General features: G+C 40.6%; 1 long non-coding RNA gene across 1 annotated transcript in view; it reads left to right on the top strand.

The window, feature by feature from the left end:
• LOC144213971 (uncharacterized) overlaps positions 1-22,435 on the top strand; it is a 58,420-nt gene that overhangs the window by 15,354 nt on the left and 20,631 nt on the right. Inside the window, exon 3 of the long non-coding RNA XR_013330186.1 lies at positions 12,394-12,497. This is a non-coding gene — a long non-coding RNA (uncharacterized LOC144213971). The remainder of the gene's footprint in view (positions 1-12,393; positions 12,498-22,435) is intronic.

Here is a 22,435-nt window from a genome sequence, read left to right as displayed (position 1 = left end):
GGTGCTCACCGGAGAAACATTTCAGTCGCAGTACAGCACAAAAAAAAATGGCACTCGTCTTTAGGGTTGAAAAGTCAACAAAGGAGAGGTACTGTGTAGGAAATACAGCTGTTTTTTTGGTGGTTTCTTGCAAGAATATGGGTGTTTGATGGCTTTAGTAACGGTAAGGGGAAGGGGAAGGGGAAGGAGGGGGCGCTATTGCCCCTGCTGGTGCAGTCTGCTGGGAGCAGGTAGCGTATTTGGGTCAGCACGTTGCATCATCAGCATTTCTCCGAAGCCGCCTGAGCAAATGGAGAAGGTTGGAGGAGCTGCATTATTAAGAGTTTTGTGCCTCCGCAGTCAACTTGTCCACAAGACTAAGCTCTCCAATGGTAGCCCAGCGGATTAATGGCCCGAGTTGAGGTGTCAATCATGTTAGGGTTTCCAGAAATATACCTGCCAGGGTGGATTTTTGTTTTGTAGGAAGCTAGAAAGGCGCAGTACCCTAAACTTTAGACAGTTTAGAGGTTGTTTTGAAGTGATATGGCGAAAATGGGGGAAGTAAATGTGATTTTAATTCGAGGGACTTTTAAAGTTCAATGCATATTCGTTTTTAGAAAGGAATCCAAGATGGAGGAGTTTAATACAGGAACTCCATTTGATTCTAGTCCGAGTCGAGGTGAGATAGAATCCTAAAGTCTCTTGCTCTTCTTTTAGAACCGTTACACAATTTAAGGACCAAGGAAAAGTGGTGCTTGGACGTTTGGTCGCCAGACGTTTGGTCCTTTTTGGTCGCCAGTCTTTTGGTGGCCAGTCAAATGGTGACAGAGTTTATTGTTGAAACCAGCTCTCAAAATTATATTCATGAGAGAAAGTAAAATAACCAAGTACTGTTTAATATCCAAGTAGTGCTTAATATCCAAGTAGTGCTTAATATCCAAGTAGTGCTTAATATCCAAGTACTGTTTAATATCCAAGTAGTGTTTAATATCCAAGTACTGTTTAATATCCAAGTAGTGTTGAATATCTAAAGCCCATCCTCCCCTGTCCTGTCAAGTGTCCATCATCCCATGTCCTCTGTCCCGCCTCCTGCTTTTAGTCACTCCCCTAACAGGTCTGCCCTATGTTTGTGTTATCACCCGCATTTTTTATAGCCATCAGTGACCTTTTCTCCAAAATTCCTCACTTGAGAATACAGACATTAATATTTCTTACTTCTTCACGTTAAAAGTTACTCTCCTTCAATGTAAATACCGAAATACCTCGCCAGATAATTTTCAGGCAGATGGCAAAGTTGGACAGAATCAAAAACCCGCTAAAAAATGTACAACTGTAACTTTATTATTCATTTTTTTCGCTTCAACTTGCCATGTAAAACGCTTGTAAATTACTTTAAATGCTCAGCACACACTTTGACTGCTTACAGTTCTACCAGCGCGCGGGGGTGCCGGGGAGAGGGGAGGGGAGGGTGGTAGACCTTTCCTTCCCGATTGGTGGTAATGTATCAATGATTATGCAAGGTTGCTGCGTGACGCCGGCGCTTTAATTGCATATTTCTGGCATCGGGGAATGGTTGCAATTAACTCAATGTGGGTGGACTTCAATCACAAAGATGCACCGTCGTGAGAAAAAGGTTGTTAGAAGATAATTACGACTACGTGATTATTCATTATGCCGTATTGGGCCGGTATATGTGTGTGAGGGCCCAATATATTAGCTACCTTGTGTACAGTAAGCAGAAAATGTTTCTATTTCATTATCAGATGGAAATTGTGCTGAAAACGGCATGTTTGGATTTCAACGTGTTTCGTTTTTTTTCTATTCCTTTTATCTTCATCTCACTGATGACGAAGAAACTATATAATATGCTTACTTAAGCGGAATTGGAAGTCTAATAAATCTTTATTTGTAGCCCACAAGGCTCATGTCACTATATTTTTAATTTTAAAGTAATTTATGTTTGTTAGAGTCCATCATTATTGTGTTGAAATGGGAGTGAATTTTTGTACAGAAAGGGCCATAAAAATGATATTTTCAATTGTTATTCATTGAGAGCCATACTCAGAATTTACTAGAAGTCAAAATACATGAAAACGTGTGCATTTTTTAGTCATTTTAGTGCCTTTTAAAGTAGAAAAAGTCTCAGAATTATGTTGACAAAATGGTTACCCTAATGCTAATCAATGGGATATGGAAAATTTTCATTAAAAACTGGAAGACTAAAGCAACTAGTGTACAGATAAGCTCAAAGTTTAGCTCAAAATTTAGCTCAAAGTTTAGCAGAGAGCCATAAGCACTCATCAGAGGAGCCGTATGTAGCTCCCGAGCCAGAGTTATGTTGACAAAATTGTTACCCTGATGCTAATCAATGGGATATGGATAATTTTCATTAAAAACTGGAAGATTAAAGCAACTAGTGTACAGATAAGCTCAGTTTAGTTTAAAATTTAGCTCAAAGTTAAGCAGAGAGCCATAAGCACTCATCAAAAGAGCCATATGTAGCTCCTGAGCCAGAATTATGTTGACAAAATTGTTACCCTGATGCTAATCAATGGAATGTGGAAAATTTTCATTAAAAACTGGAAGATTAAAGCAACTAGTGTACAGATAAGCTCAAAGTTTAGTGAAAAATTTAGCTCAAAGTTTAACAGGGAGCCATAAGCACTCATCAAAAGAGCCACATGTAGCTCCCGAGCCATAAGTTCCCTACTCCTGCTGTAATTAATCCATACTGTATGCTTTTTTAGTTACAAAAATGGATTTGTTGATGTTCTTTTCCTTTTTTGGGGGGGTTGGAATACAGTTCCGCCTGCCCAGAGATTTGAGCCCACCAGCAGTTACATCGTCGGGGGAAATTAATGCATGCCAAACAGATTAGATGTCACTCTGCTGAAAATGCAATTTTTCATCTTTACCCAACACCGGTCTCGAAGGGGTGTGTCTTTAAACATGGAAGAAAAAAGTGTGTTGGCGAGCGTGTCAGCAGAGGATTCGCTAGGCCGTGGAACAAAAACACCACTTGTTTTCCCAGTGGAAAAACTTGGCCCTGATGTTGTCTATACTGTTTGGTCTCCTATAGCCCGGGACGTGATGCACGGCGTATGGATTTTTGGTGTTTTGTGTGTCCGGGGGTGGGCGGCAAGGGATGCCACGCGCTGTCCAAGCGCTTCTTTGGGGACTCGGAGGAAATATGGCTCACCGCTGATAAGCCTTTGCTGTCACTTGCTTGGCTTTGGCGGCTATTCGTCCTGGTGCTCTGGCCCGTTTTGCCAATAGCCACCATTGATTTTGAGTGTTGTATACGTTGTCCTGGCGGAGAGACACGTCATCTGGGAGATGGAGCTAAATGTGAACGCCAGGTGTATTCCTGTCTTGAATAATGAGAAATATGTGGTTGGACTTGGGAGTAAGGACTACCAGAACCTTGTCTGGGAGACTGAATGCAAGAATCTACCTGAAAAGGCTCCAGTTTTGTTCATAGAAGTCCCATAAAACCACATATGTTGGAATTTAGTGGTTGGACTTTGGAGCAAGGACTACCAGAACCTTGTTTCGGAGACCCCAGTCCAAGAACCAACCTGAAAACCCTCGGTTTTGTTCATCTTAGACCTGTAAAACCGCATATGTTGGAAATTAGTGCTTGGACTTTGGCGCAAGGACTACCAGAACCTTGTCTTGTAGACCGACTCCAAAAAACTACCTGGAAAAACCTCATTTTTGTTCTTCTTGGTCCCGTGAAACTGATTATGTTGGAATTTACTGGTTGGACTTGGAGCAGGGACTACCAGAACCTTGTCTTGTAGACAATAGTCCAAGAACCAACCTGAAAACCCTCGTTTTTGTTCGTCTTAGTCCCTTAAAACCGCATATATTGGAATTCAGAGGACTGAACAAGTCAAACACTTGTTTTGGAGATAGATCAAATATATCCGGCCCACTTTGGTGAACTCCTAATTGGCGCCACGGCCCATGTGCGAGCCAACCATCGTATGAATCAGTGGCGAGACTACATCCATCTGTTATGCGGGTAAGGCACCCGCGAGCTGTTGGCGCCGTCACCACCCGTGTTGTCTCCCATTACTTCTGCCCGTTTGGACTCTGTTACCTATCCGGCGGGCCTTCGGGGAACGGACAAAATCGGAGGGACGTTGGCCTAGTTATAGCCACCGGGGTCGGTCCGTGACTCAAAAAAGCGGCGTTCGATTCCCGGCATGTAAATCGATGCACCATAAATGATTTTTTTGTGTTTGATAGGCGGCATGCTTTCGTATTCGCCGTCAATATGACACCACGGGCTGATTTGACCAAGAATATCGTATATTTTTTCATGTGATGTGTCGTGTGTGTACAAATATCTGACTTGTTTATCCCGAGTAGACATCCAATCCTTTTTGAAGTTGCAGGGTCGTAGCGAAGAAGTGTTTGTTTGTACATTTGCTGCCAGCCTTCAAAAGTAATGATGGTCTAGCACTAAGGAGGGAGGGAGCCTTTGGCTCGGGAGTCACATCCGGCTCTTTTTATGGGTGCTTATAGCTCCAGTTTTTAATGAATCCTTTCTGCATGCTTCCCATTGATTAGCATCAGGGTAACCATTTTGTCAACATAATTCTGAGACTTTTACTACTTTAAAGGCAGTGAAATGACTAAAAATGTACACATTTTCATGTATTTTTTACTTCTAGTAAATTCTAAGTATGTCTCTTAATGAATAACAATTAAAAATATCAATTTTTGTATGCCTCTATCTGTCAAAAAGCTTCCTAACCCCTGGTTTAGCAACTCTAACATATAAAACTAGCTACCCAACATAAAGACCTAATCTAGTTCTTGCGCCCAATCACCTCCTCCAAATAGACTCCTCCCTATTGTAGTCAATGTCTCCGCCCATGTTTACCCTCCCCTAGCACCCCCCTGTCCATTTCCCCCACAGGTGAAATCCACCTAGAACGTGAATAGTGTTTTTAACATACGCGGGGTTCCTTTTTACCTACTTTACCTATTTTACCCGGGCCTTCCTTTTTACCTACTTTACCTATTTTACCCGGGCCTGTTTTTTGATTAAAAACTCTGCTTAACAACTTATAAAGTCACTGAGCACAAGCTTGCCCTCTTTCTCTCTCCCTCCCATTATTCACAAGTCGGGAAAATATATTCCTACGCGCAGCAGTCAAGCCGCTAGTTCCTTCCACGTGGGAAACCATTAGCATAAAATCCACTCATTTCTCATAAAGGGTTGTCCGGACCACCCGAGTGTGGGTCCAGCCCGGCCGAACCCTCAACTGGGCTTCCACCATCTTGGAACTTATCCAACTCACTTCGACGCCAGGATCAATAGTCCTCAAATGACCTGATTCTGGACTATGTAAAACTGGTTTCCCGGTTGGGGAATTGAAAAAAAACAAAAGCTAGGATCAGCTTTAGCTTGACATTGCGTCGTTCTCTTCCCTGACATTCTGAATGTCACGAAGGGGCTTTATTTATTTCTTTATTAGCGGTTTTATTTAATTAGCCGACGCTTATCGTTGGCGTACGGCACGCCACTGAGGGCCGACAACACCCGGGTGTTGTAAAATTAATTATAGTGCTAATGTAGACCCTGTGCATTTTGAAATAGCTGAACTCTCCCCAAATAGCTCATTAATCATCACACAGCCACTCCTGGGTTAGGTGAAGTGCTCTTGAATTTCAATGCTCACCCTCGCCATTGCCGTAGCCTTTCCCCCCGCCCCCTTTTTCGCGGGAGCGTCAGTCGGAGAGAATAATATTGTCGACGGCGAGGGCGCTTCTCTGCCGGAGTCATCTAATTATACACACCTACGCGCTTTACCCAAACGCTGATACGTGCACACTGGCGACGACTTTAGTGGCCAAGAAGTGCTTTGGGACTTTGTGGTTATTTAAAAAGAAGAAAGAAAAAAAAACCAACAAGATGAAAGGGAAGGGAAAAAAAATCCCTTGACGTAAACAACTGCAAATCAAACTGCCGGGATGACACAACTTATTTGGTTATTGTCAGCACTTTATTATTACCTGAGCTTTTATATTTTCCGGCAGCCCTGTGAAGATTCCTTTTTAAATGGGGGATATTAAAAGTACATGAATAATCATGGGCGCTTTAGAAGATGCTATATTTTTTAGTTCTTGGTGACTAAATTGAGCCTCAATACTGTCGTGATTAGTCTATGGTACTTTGATAATAAACAGTACTTGGATATTAAACAGTGCTTGGATATTAAACAGTGGTTGGATATTAAGCAGTACTTGGATATTAAACAGTACTTGGATATTAAACAGTGCTTGGATAATAAGCAGTACTTGGATATTAAACAGTGGTTGAATATTAAGCAGTGGTTGGATACTAAGCAGTACTTGGATATTAAGCAGTACTTGGATATTAAACAGTACTTGGATATTAAACAGTACTTAGATATTAAACACTACTTAGATATTAAACAGTATTTGGATATTAAACAGTACTTAGATATTAAACGGTACTTAGATATTAAACAGTACATAGATATTAAACAGTACATAGAAATTAAACAGTACTTGGATATTAAACAGCACTTGGATATTAAGCAGTATTTGGATATTAAGCAGCACTTGGATATTAAGCAGCACTTGGATATTAAACAGCACTTGGATATTAAACTATCTCTCTTAGATATTAAACAGTACTTCGATATCCACATCTCATCTGTCCCCCAAAGTCCAAGTGATCTTTTTTCAAGCATGAATCAAAACCTGGTTCACTGACCGTTATAGCAAATAAAAACTTATCACCTTTAAAACCAATACCCACCCTGACGCTTCTAAACCGTCAATTTTGTGGTCAATAGCTTCTTCTAGCGTCTCCAATGGAGTCCCTTCACGAAGACATTCTTCTTCTTCTTCCCTTTCAGTGAGTGCTCAGCAAAAAAAGACGAATCACCTTGTTTCATTTTTTAATTGCCGCAAACTCATTCTACATTGTGTAGCCTAACAACACCTGCTCTTGAAAGAAGTCCAAGCACGCTTGTCTTTCTTCTCCCGCGCCGCTAATGCTCAACCTTGTCCAAGGTTAATCTGTCACTCTTGCCTTGTATTTGCATCCGTTCTTATCTGCCGCCCGCCACTCAAGCCACTCTCTATCTTGGCCCGGCCACCGCTCAAACTTAATCGTCTTTGTCCATAATAGATGAGCCTTCAAGCAGGCCGAGACGCACGCTCTCAGATGTCCTCTTTTCACAGAGACATGAAAACAACATGACAACAGACAATTTGAGGACTTGGGATTTGGCATTTTTTGTATTAAATGTTGACATTTGCACTAAAGACGCCCTTCTCGTCCTAGCGCTTGAATACAGAGTCCTAGAAACCTGGTCATAATTTGGCAGTGTGAAGCAATATGTCCTCAAAATGGACACCAGTCCTTGAAGTGCGAGTTCTCAGCCGGACTAGAAGATCCACTTCTCTTTGGTGCAGGTGCGAACATGCCCAATTGGGCGTAGTGACATTGACTGCTAGGTGTCAAGCATCCGTCCCCCCTTCCCTTCCTTCCTCTGTCCACGCCACTTCACTCCCCGGTGTCCAGGACAGTTGACATGCCGACAGATTGAAAGCCCTGGCGTTCTCGTCCTGACTCGGCCTAACCAGTGAACCGCCCCCGTTAATCAATAGTAGGCGGGACTGTCTGCAGAACATGGCGAAATGGCGGTGGTTGGACGTACGAGTCCCGTTTTGCTAGAAGTACGAGTACAATCTCGGGTCACTGAGGATAGTTTGACGGAATAATGTTTCATGAATACTGCAATTAGGCTTTTTAACGAAAATGGCTGTACTAGGACCTACCTTATACATGTACATCTATGTATATGTACATATGTTCTTATATATATGTGTGTATTTATATGTATGTGTATGTATATGTATGAATATGTATGTATATGTATATATGTGCTTATACATGTATATATATGTACTTATATATGCATATATATGTATATATGTGCTTATATATGTATATATATGTACTTATATATGTATATATGTGCTTATATATGTATATATATGTACTTATATATGTATATATGTGCTTATATATGTATATATATGTACTTATATATGTATATATGTGCTTATATATGTATGTGTATGTATATGTATATATGTGTGTATGTATATGTATATATATGCTTGTGTATGGATATATATGCTTATATATGTATGTGTATGTATATGTATGTGTGTATATATATGCTTATATATGTATGTGTATGTATATATGTGCTTATATATGTATGTGTATGTATATATATGCCTATATATGTGTATGTGTGTATATATTTGTGCTTGTATATATTTATTTATTTCAGCAATATGGTTATTTATTTATATATGTATTCATGGACTTATTTATTCACTTATTACCTATCTATTTAAGTCTAAAATGTCTTTTTCTGTGTCTGTATTCTCACCCTCTTGCTACTGTGACAATGAAATTTCCCGAATACGGGATGAATAAAGTTATCCAATTCAATCCAATCCTAATACGTCCTGGTTTCTTCTTGGCCAACTGTGGCTCCTTTTGAAAAAGTTCCTTTGACGTAAAGCTAATAGTTTTTTGTCAGTTTTCAATCATCTCACTGTCTTACCAGAATCCAGGTTATCATGGCGGTCTAAACTGGTTCCTAACCAGCTTCTTGTCTTAAACCTGCTCCGGGTTTTGTTGTGTCGGCGCTGTTGTCGCAGAGGCGGAATACTTTCCCGCCAGCACGTCAGGTGGATAAATGCGTGGCTTTGTCCACCGCCACCGGCGGCCATTTTCATTTTTACGGGTCGCCGCCAAATGACTGCAGATTCCATCGGGCGCTCTTCCGCCTGGATGGGGATGAGGCCATCAGGCTTGATGGCGGGTGGTGACAGACCAGAGTTCTCTCTGACATGATTCTCATTCACGGCGGCTGGCTATTTGACACTAATCGGATTCTAGTCCCGGAGGGGGCGGGGTTTCGTTTCGCCGCCTGAAAAAAGAGGAATTGACCAGTACGGGTGGTGTTCTTGACTAGCAGGTATGGCGGAGGGATCTCATGAATATCTTTTCTCTCTGTTCTCGTCACTATTTTTTTTTATTTAAACCCTGGCGGCCATCTTGTCCGAGCAAATATCCATCCGCCCGCGGAATTCCATGCCGGTGGCGTGCGAGGAAAAAGATTCACCCGGAATTTTCCCGTCCCTTATTGTCAATCAATTCTTTTGTCTAATTAGCGTCGTACCGCTTTATGAACGGATACGGTAGAAATGCTAATTAGAAAAAGGTTATCACAGGCTTTAGGCGTATGGGTATCGAACACGTTGTGTTCCTTGTAATGATAGCGTGTGTTTTTGTTTACTTTTTTTGCTGCTAACGTGGTTCCGCCTTTAACAGGGCAAATGTTTAAGATGCACGTTAATTTTAACATCGCATTAATTAGCTGTTGAGTGTCAAATTATAAGGAAAGTTGGCGCACTTACAAACAAAAGCTGCTGTACGTGTTTTTGAGGGGTAAAGGGGGTTATGGACTGACATAGTTTTTACTCTCAGCGGAGCTATTTATCACCCTGCCAAGGTAGAGCGCTCCCGGCCCTGACGGGTAGCGGAATCTGGCCCGCCCGTCCGTGATGGCGGCTGACACTGATTATCACTTTTACACACTGGCGGTGCAAATGTGGCGGCTAACGCGAGCCTCCTGGGTCATGACGCTAGAAGAAAATGGAACCCAGACACTGTTGTAGTAGTTGCATTTGCGTTGGAAATAAATGCCACGCCCATTCATGAACTATTAGAACCTTGTCACCTAAGTAGATGGCAACGGGTAGGGAAACTTATGGCTCGGGAGCTACATGTGGCTGTTTTGATGGGTGCTTATGGGTCGTTGCTAAACTTTGAGCTAAATTTTGAGCTTAACTTTGAGCTTATCTGTACACTAGTTGCTTTAATCTTCCAGTTTTTAATGAAAATTATCCATATCCCATTGATTAGCATTAGGGTAACAATTTTGTCAACATAATTCTGGCTCGGGAGCTACATGTGGCTGTTTTGATGGGTGCTTATGGCTCTCTGCTAAACTGTGAGCTAAATTTTGAGCTAAACTTTGAGCCTATCTGGACACTAGTTGCTTTAATCTTCCAGTTTTTAATGAAAATAGGTAGTAAAATGACTAAAAATGAATGTTTTCATGTATTTTTACTTCTAGTAAATTCTGAGTATGGCTCTCAATGAATAATAATTGAAAATATTAATTGTTTATGGCTCTCTCTGTCAAAAATGGTTCCAAACCCCCTGGTACATGACATAATGTTTTTGTGCTGTAATTCAATAGAATTTGGGATGCCTGTTCCCATCTGAGCACCTCAGTCCGTAATACGTGATGTAGACATCATTCCTAGGAAATACATTTTGTTCTCCAGGAATAGAACGTGCCAATTTCCTGTCGAAAAGTACATTTTACGAAAGTCAAATGCAATGTTATTTTACGGCAGAGTTATGCACTGTTCTTTGTGTAAAAGCCAGAGTGAGTGAGCATAACATAAGTGCTCCTCGTCTTTCTCTCTCGGTCTTATTTCGCCGTTCTCCATGGCAGTTTAGTCCCCGTAGTTTTACTCAACGGCCAAAAGAGGGCACTGTGGAACATAACTTCTCCAGGGAGAAAGAAGGAAAAACTTTGGGTCGTGTCGTGTCCTTTGCTATGCAACTCTAAAACAGTATAAAGTGCTTTCTACTCCATTTTTTTACGAGCCTCGCTGTTGAATAACGGAACTCGGCCTTTAAACGTTGTAGCTTTGACATCCTCCGTTTGCCGGTCACCCCGACTCGTCAGCAAAAGGACGCGGGGGGGAAGAAGAGGTTGATGGCTAAAGACAAAGTGCAAGGGGAGGTGGCGGGAAGCCGAACCGACAGCTTTGTGAAGCTCAGCGGAAGAGGCAGCCGCCAGGGGAGAGTTGCCGCCGACGTGAAGCGATCTGACACGCGGCCGGCCGAGCGAACCGACGAACCCCACGCCACGGCGTGGAGGGGAGGGGGAGGGGCCTGATGTACAGTAGAACCCCGCGCCACTTCAGGTTTGCCGTCGGGAATGCGTTCACTGAGCCGAATGCAGCTCTCTCGACACCCATCTGCCAAAGCCCAATATCTGGCTCTTTATTCCAAATGTAAAAGTGCTTCTGGTGCAAAAATCTGGACACCCAGAGTTGACAAACGGATCACCCGTAGTCAGGCGTTGACACCCGGAAACTGGCTTGACGTCCCAACTCACATGGTTCGAAATATCGGATACAAATGTACGAGAATCCTGTTGTGTCGAGAGTGATATTTGGGCGCTATTTTATCCTACCGTTAGCATCTTGTGAGAGTTAGCATAACGTCCAGACTGTTGTATCGAGATTGACATTCATGCACAATTCTATTACCGTTAGCATCCCGTCAGAGTTAGCATAACGTCTCGCTACAGTCTAGGTTTTCTTCTGTTGAAACAGTTCACGATTATCCTACATTTTTGTCAGTTTTACAAATGATTCGGATCGGGAACATACATAAATATGTACTAGTCCGGCCAATTAGAATCCAGACATTGTCGGATTCCACCAAACGACGTCTTAGACGAATCTTTTCCCTCAGAAAACTAACAATTATCGGAATGAAGAGAGGCCGAGTATGGAATTGAGCTCAAGTTGTTTTCTCCCACTCAGCCCTAGCTAATCTACAAGCGCCTCCTTCCTTTTCCGGCAAACGGCTTGACTGAACATCGGCACACGCGTGATGTGACAAACACACATGACAAGTAAATTGGTCGCCCGCCAGTGGCCTCAAGTTGGAGATTAGTGCTGATTTGGCTTGACTGCCAATGCGGCTGGTGTTCTTGGCAGGCTAGTCATGTGTTCATAATGCCACATCATGCTGCTATCGCTGCACTTTCAAAGGCTAATCAAGCAACTAAAGACATCTTTTACGAGCGCCGCCGTCACCATGGCAACAGCTCCCCCCCTTGTCCACAAACCTCCACGTCCCGGGAGGATTCCACGCTCTCGTAACTCCACGTTCCGGGCGGTCCGGTTTTCCGTCCTTAGGCTAAAAGGTGGCGACATATTGGAATTGGCGTAACATCTGGTGGCATTACCTCCGTAAAAACCAGAGTTGATTGGCGAGCGTGCTTTGGCGAGATGCCGAAAGATGAGGACTAATATGACTAATGACCAACAAAGCTGTATTTGTTATGTCATCGAGGACAATTGCGGAGATTCAAGTGATACAAATGTATGCAAATATTATTTGAGTCCAATCATGTGCTTATTTTACTCAGTTTGGCGCGAGTAGTTTGTAATATTTTGTAGTATTGGAATTTATCTACCTATGAATGCCTATAAATTAACAACTCGCTGTGTTTTTGTGATTTATAGTGTCCTAAACATCGGATTCCACCATGTTTGTTGTTCCACTTCCCAAGACAAAGGCCTACATTTCCCACAATGCCTCACTCAAGCACCGTTTTGGACAACAAAAGGTAGGCACCAGTTTTTACTCCAATTTTTTAGTGCTCAATCTATTCTAGTTTCTGATATTCGAAAGAAATATTTGAAAAAAGTATTGTATTGTTTGCGTAAAACAAAAAAAAATACACTAGTTGGCCCCAATAACCCTTAAAATCAAATATTCAGCTTCTAAATTTGACGTAAAATAATTCAATTGATTATGATCGACGCCCACTTTGAGTCGATCATAATAGTGCCATTACGCCATGGTTTTATTCGACTTTTTCAAAGCGCTACAGAACACAATAGGCAGAATCTTAAGAATGGCATTTAGTGTCTGCCTAGACGGCAAGGCTGCCGCCCCTCCCCCTCCCCCACCATTACCACAACGGCTTCAGATAAAGTAGTCACATTTAATTTCAAAGTTCCCGAGCTGCGGTAAGTCGTGATATTATTGCGCTTTTGCCGCTTCTGTTCTCTCAACTTAATAAGCATCCAGCGGTGAATTGTAAATGCTAACTTGATAGCGCTTGCCTCCCAGGCTCCAAAAAATAAAAATAAAAAAATAAACACACATAGCGCCGACGGAGCGGCTAAATGTCTCGGGCAAACTCAGTCCTTACGGTGTACCCCTCTTTTATGCCAGTTGACATTTTTGGGGGTCCTAGGACTCCCCGGTAGGGTGACTGGACGTTTGGTCGCTGGACGTTTGGTCGCTGGTCCTTTGGTCGCTGGTCTTTTGGTGTCCGTTTTTTTGGTCCCTTTTGGTCGTCAGTCAAATGTAATTGGATATTAAACACTACTTGCATATTAAACAGCACTTGGATATTAAACAGTACTTGGATATTAAACAGTACTTGGATATTAAACAGTACTTGGATATTAAACAGTACTTGGATATTAAACAGTACTTGGATATTAAACAGTACTTGGATATTAAACAGTACTTGGATATTAAACAGTACTTGGATATTAAACAGTACTTGGATATTAAACAGTACTTGGATATTAAACACTACTTACATATTAAACACTACTTACATATTTAACATTACTTACATATTAAACTGCACTTTAATATTAAACAGCACTTAAATATTAAACACTACTTACATATTAAACACTACTTACATATTAAACATTACTTACATATTAAACAGCACTTAAATATTAAACACTACTTACATATTAAACAGTACTTACATATTAAACAGTATTTATATATTAAACAGTACTTACATATTAAACATTACTTAGATATTAAACAGCACTTAAATATTTAACACTACTTACATTTTAAACAGTACTTACATATTAAACATTACTTAGATATTAAACAGCACTTAAATACTTAACACTACTTACATATTAAACAGTACTTACATATTAAACACTACTTACATATTAAACACTACTTACATATTAAACACTACTTACATATTAAACAGTACTTAGATATTAAACAGTACTTGGATATTAAACTCTCTCTCTCTCTCGTTGATATTAAACTCTCACTCTTCGATATTAAACTCTCTCTCTCTTAGATATTAATCTCTATTTCTTAGATATTAATCTCTATTTCTTAGATATTAATCTCTATCTCTTAGATATTAAACTCTCTCTCATTAATATAATTTTGAGAGCTGGTTTCAACAGTAAACTCTCTGTCACATTTGACCAACCACCCAAAGACTAGCGACCTAAAGACCGGCGACCAAACGTCCTGGCACCGTCCCCCGTTAGGTACGCCTATAGCACGGCCTTTGATTCCAGCTTCCCCCCCGGTTTCCATCCGGGATGAGGAGACGTAGAAATAGGAGCGCTCGGATCTATTTCGATGTTTAATTAGACTCCTTTTGTGTACCTAGCAGACGCACATTCAGACTGACATTATCCTTTCAACATTTTTAATTAAAAGCCCCCTCTGGGTTTTTGCCACATCAAAAGAACGCCGTGTGCGTCGTCAACGCGAACGCCGCGTCCTTTCTGAGCCGAGGTGCCGAAGAGGGCACATTTTTACGCAAAAACATGGCGGATAAACAGCAGGGAAATAGCCCCGGAATGTTTTTCTTGGGGTTTTTGGGGGGTATCCCTACCGGATTTAACTCGTTTTCCACCGGTACGCTATTTTTAGAATCGTAAAATCTTGCGTATTCATAAAAAAACTATCAAGACTCAAGTATTTCGTAGGATTCTACGAAAAAAACTGTATGTAGTTCAGTATTTGTGTTTATTTATGCAATGGAAGTCTATGGCTAATAGACCCCTCCCATATTTGTGTTTGTTATTATTGTGGTAACACAAACATAGCTAAAAAATTATCATATTTTCTTTGCATTTATTATTCCGGGCTGCAAAAGCACGCCGATGCGTGACATTGTCTCTTTTTTAACGCCTCGACAGCTGTTGCTAAAGCGTAAATACTCTGAAAAAAGCTAATTTTGATGAAAGCGGCGAATCTCAAAACACACAAACAGTAACGCTTGACTGAAAATGGAGTTTTTCTGTGGTACGTGATGCTAAGTCAGGCGCTAGCTTGTATCTCTTGCCGCTGTCACAGCGCTAGGCCGTCAATTTTCATAGTGGCGTGCGTGACACTCATGCCACGCGAAGGTTCGCCGCGAAACGGGTAGGGGGGGGCGCCGTTTGGGGTCGTGTTAGCGCGCTGTACGCTCCCAGCGTTCACCCTTGTTAGCCTTTACCAGTTAGACAGTGGTTTGAGTAAACATGACAGGACAAGCTTTTGACGCTTTCGTGCTTTTGTAAACGCGGTGGAATGTCAGTGACGGCGCCCCCTATGGGAATACTTGAATTGAATTGAATGTGTTTATTGTCATAATACAAGTACAATGAAATTGACAGGTTTAAACCAGAAAGTGCACAAATAACAACAGGAAAAAACATAAATAATCAATGTATGAGTAATAAATAATAATAATAATAGTTATAGTTGTTGTTGTTATAGTTATATTGGTAGTAATAGTCATAAATAATAAGTGGTCAACGAATAACAATCAACAAATCAGTACATGAGTAAAATTTAATAGTATTAATAGTTGTAGTTGTTTTTGTTGTTATAGTCTGTGATAGTAATAGTCATAATTAATTAGTCAATATAATAAGAAGTTACAACATAAATTAGTAGGGAAGTTCTCAAAAAACAACAAATAAATAGACAAATAATCAATACAGGAGTAATAAATAATAGTAATAGTCGTATTTGCAGTTGTTTTTGTTGTTATAGTCAGTGATAGTGATTGTAATAAATAATTAGTCAATATAATAAGCAGTCAACATAAATTTGTAGAGTTCACAAATAATAACAACAAATAAACAGACAAATAATCAATACATGAGTAATAAATAAAAGTATTAATAGTCGTAGTCGCAGTTTTTTTCCGTTTTAGTCAGTGATAGTGGTAGTAATATTAATGAATGACAATTAGTCAACAAAAGTCAACATAAATAACAACAAATAAACCGATAAATCAATAAAAACAAAAGTAGTCATCATAATAAATCAGTAGTAGGGAAAAATAGGCTATAGCTCTTAATACATTGTTTTAGGGGCATTAAAAAATGGAATAATACTTTTAAAATACCACATTTTTGACAACAGTCTTATTCCTATAGCCAACCATCGTCCTTCCATTTGTAGGTGACTATTTAGCCCAAAAAATATACACAATATATCACTCTTATTTAGCATCAAATAAATACACGTAGGAATGGCTAACCTGGCTCCTCAATTGGCATCCGCTTGATAAGTTAAGCTTCTTTCTTGATGAAATACACAAACTTCCATATTTGATCGTCTATTGCGTTTTTTGCTTGGCGTCTCAACCTGTCCGTTTGTAAAAATCCCGCCTGAAAAAAATGAAAACGCCGAGCTTTATGACAGTTCTCATTAGAGGCGCGTGGAATGCAATTAGAGGCTTATCTTTGAAAAGCAGGACAAGCTGGCTGCCACGATAAGCCGCAAATCAGGTAACAATTTCCAATATCCAGCCAATAGAAATGCAACGCCACGTTCGCCAACTATTAATTAGCCTAATTTAGCCTAAAAATTATCTACTGTAGCTGCTTTCATGTGAATATAATTGCGGGAAGAGGACATTTATCCGAAGACGTCATCGTGGTTTGACTGAGGTCACGCCCCCCTAAAAAATAATAAGTACACGGAAAATGAGGCTTTTATTTATCCGATGACCAAAGTCTTGATATCCGCCATTTTTAAGGTGATGAGGTTGGCCAATAAGTATTCCCAAGTTCATCTTTCAATAAAGGAGGCATCATTTTTTGCTAATTATATTCATATATGCATTTTTTGAGAGCCATTCTCAGATTTGAATGGGAAAAATACATGAAAATGTGTATTTTTTTGTAATTTTATCACTTTTAAAGTACCCAAAAGTCTCTGAAATCTAATTATGATTGAAGAGGTAGTAGAAGTAGTATCATAGTTTTCATATTTTACCTCACAGGTTAGTGGAGAGCCAAATGCAGACATTTGGTCGCCTGGACGTTTGGCCGCCCAGATGTTTGGTCGACTGGACGTTTGGCCGCCCGGACGTTTGGCCGCCCAGACGTTTGGTCGACTGGACGTTTGGCCGCCCAGACGTTTGGTCGACTGGACGTTTGGCCGCCCGGACGTTTGGTCGACTGGACGTTTGGTCGACTGGATATTTGGTCGCCTGGACGTTTGGTCGCCTGGACGTTTGGTCGCCTGGACGTTTGGTCGCCCAGACATTTGGTCGCCTGGGTAATATAATTTTGAGAGCTGATTTCAACGTAAACTCTGTCATGTTGTCAAACGTCTGGCGACCAAATGTCCGAGTACTGACCTCAAAAAGTGTTTTGGTTAACTTAGGAGCGGGCATTTATTTTGCGAGACTTGTATTAATGTCACATTTAGAATAACAACGAACTCTAATATTCCTAATAAGCAAAGCGTTCATATATATTTCATGTTTAATATCCAAAATAAAGCAAAGCCTTCTTCATTGCAAGCACACAGCACATTTCTAAGCACATATATGTATATATAATGATCATATTTCAAGCAAATTTATAATAATGATAACCCTAACACAAGGGCTACCTCGCCAATGGCTTTCGACCTAATTTTACGCAAGCTGCTACATATAATTACCCAGAAACAGACTGTTATTTAATCGTCCTTAATAATTTGACTTTCCTCAAAAGTCGTCCTTGGTACGCCACCATCCATCATTCGCCACCAAAAACCCGATTCAATTCCCTAAGTTTTTTTTGTGATCAAACCGAACGCTAGAGACGCAAACGCGAGAAACGTAACTAAACCACGGCGTGGGCGTATTCGTTTTCGTTATTTTTTTACCCTCTCGTCAGCAAGAGCTTGATTATTTTAATAACAAGGTGTCTATCTTTCTTCCCCCTTTGCTGGGTTTTTGGGAAAAAAAGTGTATGAACTTTTAGGCGAATGCTTCATGCTGCCAATTAGTGTATTTTCCCTTCTCCGGGGAACTTTAAAGACAGATAAATGTACAATAAAAGACGCTAGAAGTTAGCAGACTGCTGAACATGTTGCCTATTAGGATGCTACCGCTGGCTCTATTTCTTTATTTTGCCTTCTCATTTGCACTGGCTTCAAAAAGTTTCGCCATACAAGCGTTACCGCATCAATTATTTATAGACGGCGTGCTCTCAACTTACAACGTTGGCGCATCGGAAGGCTCGACGGCGTGGCTACGGGGATAGATGTCCGATTTGTTGGATGGAGAAGGGATGGCAGTGAGTGGATGAACTTGTTTTGAGAGTTCCTAACAGGAATATCAATTAAATTGTAGTTTTTAACAGATAATTTTAGCGTAAAGGCCTTGTTTTAAGCTACTTTTTGGGTGGAGTCGAGGATTTTAAAAATAAATACGCGGGTTGACGTGGCCCGTGGGGTCATTTATCGGCGTCCCATCAAAAAATGTCCAGGATTGGAGTCGGGGAAAAAGCGTAGTAGCGAATGTCTGTTGACTGCATGTGGAATAAAAAGTATGGCGCCTTTTGAACACGGTGACATAAGGGAATGAAATGAGGAGGAAATGGAGAAATGGCAATTGGGACAAATGGCTTGTAAAATGGAACATGACAAGCGTCTGATTGTAATCTCCGTGTGGACTTTTGGGGGATGGCGTGTCTATGATGGCTGCGAATATGAATGAATATGGAAGTCATTTCAAAAGCAGGGCCCCTCAACTCCTTGTGTGCGCGGGACCGGACGTTTGGTCGCCGGGTCTTTTGGTCCCTTTTGGTGGCCGGTCAAATGGTAACAGAGAGTTTACTGGTTGAAAGCAGCTCATGAGAGAGAGAGAGTTTAATATCTAACCACTGTTTAATATCTAAGTACTGTTTAATATGTAAGTACTGTTTAATATCTAAGTGCTGTTTAATATGTAAGTACTGTTTAATATCTAATTACTGTTTAATATCTAATTACTGTTTAATATGTAAGCACTGTTTAATATGTAAGTACTGTTTAATATGTAAGTACTGTTTAATATGTAAGTACTGTTGAAACCAGCTCTCAAAATTATATTCATGAGAGACCGTTTAATATGTAAGTACTGTTTAATATCTAATTACTGTTTAATATCTAACCACTGTTTAATATCTAAGTACTGTTTAATATGTAAGTACCGTTTAATATCTAAGTGCTGTTTAATATCTAAGTACTCTTTAATATCTAAGTACTGTTTAATATCTAATTACTGTTTAATATGTAAGCACTGTTTAATATGTAAGTACTGTTTAATATGTAAGTACTGTTTAATATGTAAGTAATGTTGAAACCAGCTCTCAAAATTATATTCATGAGAGTTTAATATCTAAATTTCTACTGTTTTCAACAGTACTTGGATATTAAACAGTACTTAAACATTAAATTCGTTCTCTTAGATATTAAACTCTCTCTTGTGAATAGACCTTCCATCTAGATGTCCTGTCTTACTATGGGACACGTTTTTTTCCTCAGTTATCTTTTGCAAAAAACAGTACCCTCGCATCCAGTATTCAAACTACTCTCATTGGAGCACCGCCAAGTTGGGCAATCCTCTCAAACACTAACATTGACTGCTATTTTTTTGCCACTTGCAAAGTTTTGTCATCAACTTAATGGCTCCGTTTCAACAACCTTGAAAGTTACCGTCAAAAACTCTCTGGCAGCCAAATGGCGAATTCCGAGATGCCACTTTTCCCCCAAGCTGCCCTTGTAGGAAGTAAACGCTTTGCCCTTCGTAATGTCAGCGCCACGCCGCATGCGGTTGAGCTAGCTTTGACCCGACACCCCCGTGTCTATCTTGACAGTTCCCTAATGTGCTTTGACTCCGCTTTTTAATTTACAAGTTAATATGTTAGTCATTAGGCGCAATTTTACGGACGAGGAACTTAAAGGGACAGTCTAAGACCCCTGTCACCATGCGAGGGACAAATCTGCCCCTGCTGGTCGAAGTTAAAACTGTTATTTTTCTAAACAGTTGCTGAACTTGAACTCCTCGGTCTCGCCCTTCAAAATGAAGTCGTTTTCTTCCATTTGACAATTTAATTGGCACGACACCACGCATTTTGAAAGCAGCGCATACAGGAACGATATTACAGTTATTAATAATCTCAAATGCAAGGCTGTGTCCCAATTAAGGAGCGCTAGATGAAACCATTTCATTCTACCGAAGAGGGCACTTAGGATGGCGTCTAGAAGGAAGGAGCTTTTTCTTTCTCTCTCTCCCGGTTTCGGAAATAGATCAAATACCCACGTCTCCCTCTCATGTGACTTTACCTGGCGTCGTCTGAAATCGGACTCGGTATACAGTAGTACTCTACGAATATTTTCCTCGTCTCGAGCAAAGTTCAGAAACGTACCTGCTTTCATATCACGCCATGCGGGAAATTCAATTTCCCTAACGGCGGCTTGCTTTATTTTCATTGTCATCATTTTTTATCCCCCTTCTCCTTTGGTGGGGGGAGGATTTGGTTTCTAAGCGACATCAAGGCAGTAACACACACCCCTCCACTACCCCCCGATCCCTCTGCTTTTCTTCTTGCCCGCTAATATCCTGTGAAATCCAAGAAACTTAATTTGAGGGAGAAGAGCTGAACCTGAACTAAGCGGATTGAACTAATAAATGTATTTTCCATTTAACGCTTTCATTTTTTCCTAAAGCCTGTTTACAAGCGCCCAATGATCTGCCTGTAAGTCAGGCCCCGGGCCAAAATCTGCTTACGGGTGCTTAAATCTATTATCTGAGCTCCACCTTATGGAAAATGGCGGCATGGGGAAATGTCACTCGTATCTCGGCATAGATTTTTAGGTTTTTGGGTGGAAAAGTCCCTCAAAAAAGACCAAGTGACGGAATTAAACGGCAAGTTAAATGCTTCTTAACCTTTGCCTGGTTGGCCGGGGGCTTTTGTGGTAGTTTTTGGTTGAAAAGCCAATTTATTTGAAGGTCTTTTCAGCAGTTTGACGTTGATATTAATTGAAAGTGCACGCTTCAAAGCCATTTTTCTTCCATCTTAATGAGGCAGCCTTGAATTCTGTGATTATAGACGTATATATTTATATATTTACACCAAACAAAACGGTAATTGGCGGCCATTCAGTTCATCTGTAGTTTACGCGTTTCAAAGTCTTTGCTAGTTTTCCAAAGGACAAAACGAAGTATTAGTCTTAGGGTCGGGAACCATTTTGACCAAGAGAGCCATAAACAATTCATATTTTTTAATGTTATTCCTTGTGAGCCATACTACGAATTTAAAAGTCAAAATACATACATGTAAACCAGTGCCTTATCCTTAAATTTTTGTAGTTTCACTACTCTTAAAGTGGAAAAAAATGAATATTTCTTTTAAATATTCTTCTGCTGTTGCTAATCAATGAGAGGATGAATTCCAGAAGAGTTTTGGTTTTCTGTTTTGGTCCATATATAAGGCGCACTGGATTATAAGGCGCACTGTCTATTTTGGAGAAAAATTTAAGACTTAAGTGTGCCTTATAGTGGTGAAAATACAGTAAGTTTTTAATTTTTTTAAGGATTTTTTTTGTTTTTATTGTGCGTGGAGGCCACTATGGGTTGAAGTACTATTGTTTATTCAATATATTTCTGTGTATTTATCAGTGTCAGTACAGATTTTCTTGTTTTCCAGCCTTATTCTATTTCAAACTTGACTGTAGAAGCTAAAAACTGTATTTTTCCATATATAAGGCGCACTGGATTATAAGGCGCACTGTCTATTTTGGAGAAAAATTTAAGACTTTTAAGTGCGCCTTATAGTCGTAAAAATACGGTAGTTTGATTGGTCGGGTGTAAAAGCCGAAAAGTTGAAGTTCAGTTCAAAAAATGAGGGTCGAAAGGTACATGCGGGGGGTTAAAAGAAGGCTTGTCTTCTAGCTGGGTATATTGGCAATTGCTACAGACATCTATTAGATCCGGCTATAATCTCCCAGCCAGTAATCCTAGCGGCCGATTAGAAACCCTCCATCACTCCGTATCGGTACAATCTCCCCGCAACAGTTCTGTGATAGCAGGGAAGCCGTAAAAATGTCATATTTTGTTGTGAGCCGCACAAAAATGGCCGCAATATCACACAATGTCTTCAAAGAAACAAAAGGTGCTTGTTTGAGTTAGCTAAACATACGAATATGTTGCTTTGACATTATTATTCCAGACTTGTGTCCAATTGTGCCACGTCAACGTTATTTTTCTTCCGCCCACGTAATCGTAAAATCCGGTCGGAGAAGGGCGAAGAAGCCGCTGGGTAATCTCGGTGTGAAAGTCCGGGGCTTTTCCGAGCCTCGCTCGGGCTTTTCCTCGCAACCAATAGTCACGCAGACCAAAAGCCGAGGGAGAAACGGGGGATCAGCCTTGGAGGGAGGCGAGGTGGTGCGGGTAAAGCCGTCTTCGCCGTCTTTGCCGTCTTCGCCGCCTTCCTTTTGCTCTTTGTCTCT

Source organism: Stigmatopora nigra, chromosome 20 (genome assembly GCF_051989575.1).
Source record: "Stigmatopora nigra isolate UIUO_SnigA chromosome 20, RoL_Snig_1.1, whole genome shotgun sequence".
Lineage (NCBI taxonomy): Eukaryota > Metazoa > Chordata > Actinopteri > Syngnathiformes > Syngnathidae > Stigmatopora > Stigmatopora nigra.
Note: the sequence above shows the minus strand (reverse complement) of the source record. Positions and strands in the feature narration are given on the sequence as shown.